Raw genomic sequence first — 2,500 nt, forward strand, 5'->3', positions numbered from 1 at the left:
CCTCGTGTATTTAATTGAGATAAAACGATTTCTATAAAAAAATTTATACCTTATAACGCTTTTTAACGAATTAACTCGAAAAAATGTTCTCGCCTCGGAATTTTTCTAAGTCCCAACGTACCGGCTCGGAATTTTTCTAAGTTCCAACGACCGGTCGCATCGGTCCAAACTTTTTTTCTACCTTCTCCCGATTCTAAAAACGCTTAATCCCGACGTAATTCATCGAGTTAGGACGATTTATGCAAAAATATTCCTACCTTATAACGCTTTTAAGCGAGTTAACTCGAAAAAACGGTTCGGTCCGAAAATTTTCAAAGTCCCAACGACCGGACGCATAGGTCCGTTTCTAAAAAACATTTTCACGACGAAATAAACCATTAATCCCGATGTATCTCATCGAGTTGGAACGATTTATGCAATAATATTCGTACCTTATAACGCTTTTAACGGAGTTAACTCGAAAAAATGTTCTCGCCTCGGAATTTTTCTAAGTCCCAACGTACCGGCTCGGAATTTTTCTAAGTTCCAACGACCGGTCGCATCGGTCCAAACTTTTTTTCTACCTTCTCCCGATTCTAAAAACGCTTAATCCCGACGTAATTCATCGAGTTAGGACGATTTATGCAAAAATATTCCTACCTTATAACGCTTTTAAGCGAGTTAACTCGAAAAAACGGTTCGGTCCGAAAATTTTCAAAGTTCCAACGACCGGACGCATAGGTCCGTTTCTAAAAAACATTTTCACGACGAAATAAACCATTAATCCCGATGTATCTCATCGAGTTGGAACGATTTATGCAATAATATTCGTACCTTATAACGCTTTTAACGGAGTTAACTCGAAAAAATGTTCTCGCCTCGGAATTTTTCTAAGTCCCAACGTACCGGCTCGGAATTTTTCTAAGTTCCAACGACCGGTCGCATCGGTCCAAACTTTTTTTCTACCTTCTCCCGATTCTAAAAACGCTTAATCCCGACGTATTTCATCGAGTTAGGACGATTTATGCAAAAATATTCCTACCTTATAACGCTTTTAAGCGAGTTAACTCGAAAAAACGGTTCGGTCCGAAAATTTTCAAAGTCCCAACGACCGGACGCATAGGTCCGTTTCTAAAAAACATTTTCACGACGAAATAAACCATTAATCCCGATGTATCTCATCGAGTTGGAACGATTTATGCAATAATATTCGTACCTTATAACGCTTTTAACGGAGTTAACTCGAAAAAATGTTCTCGCCTCGGAATTTTTCTAAGTCCCAACGTACCGGCTCGGAATTTTTCTAAGTTCCAACGACCGGTCGCATCGGTCCAAACTTTTTTTCTACCTTCTCCCGATTCTAAAAACGCTTAATCCCGACGTAATTCATCGAGTTAGGACGATTTATGCAAAAATATTCCTACCTTATAACGCTTTTAAGCGAGTTAACTCGAAAAAACGGTTCGGTCCGAAAATTTTCAAAGTTCCAACGACCGGACGCATAGGTCCGTTTCTAAAAAACATTTTCACGACGAAATAAACCATTAATCCCGATGTATCTCATCGAGTTGGAACGATTTATGCAATAATATTCGTACCTTATAACGCTTTTAACGGAGTTAACTCGAAAAAATGTTCTCGCCTCGGAATTTTTCTAAGTCCCAACGTACCGGCTCGGAATTTTTCTAAGTTCCAACGACCGGTCGCATCGGTCCAAACTTTTTTTCTACCTTCTCCCGATTCTAAAAACGCTTAATCCCGACGTAATTCATCGAGTTAGGACGATTTATGCAAAAATATTCCTACCTTATAACGCTTTTAAGCGAGTTAACTCGAAAAAACGGTTCGGTCCGAAAATTTTCAAAGTTCCAACGACCGGACGCATAGGTCCGTTTCTAAAAAACATTTTCACGACGAAATAAACCATTAATCCCGATGTATCTCATCGAGTTGGAACGATTTATGCAATAATATTCGTACCTTATAACGCTTTTAACGGAGTTAACTCGAAAAAATGTTCTCGCCTCGGAATTTTTCTAAGTCCCAACGTACCGGCTCGGAATTTTTCTAAGTTCCAACGACCGGTCGCATCGGTCCAAACTTTTTTTCTACCTTCTCCCGATTCTAAAAACGCTTAATCCCGACGTAATTCATCGAGTTAGGACGATTTATGCAAAAATATTCCTACCTCATAACGCTTTTAAGCGAGTTATTTCGATCGGAACTTTCGGCCTCTTCGCACCGGTGCGAAAAAATTCTAAGTTCCAACCTCCCGGTCATGTTGGTCCGGCGGAAAAAATTTTTCAAAAAAATAAAGTGAAATCGTTACGTTCGACTAGATTTCGTCGATACGTGACGATTCCACCCAAAATTTCGATACCTCATAACGCTTTTAAGCGAGTTATTTCGATCGGAACTTTCGGCCTCTTCGCACCGGTGCGAAAAAATTCTAAGTTCCAACCTCCCGGTCATGTTGGTCCGGTGGAAAAAATTTTTCAAAAAAATAAAGGGAAATCGTTAC

The sequence above is a fragment of the Bombus flavifrons genome, unplaced genomic scaffold (genome assembly GCF_040668555.2).
Source record: "Bombus flavifrons isolate JBK064 unplaced genomic scaffold, iyBomFlav1_principal scaffold0024, whole genome shotgun sequence".
NCBI lineage: Eukaryota > Metazoa > Arthropoda > Insecta > Hymenoptera > Apidae > Bombus > Bombus flavifrons.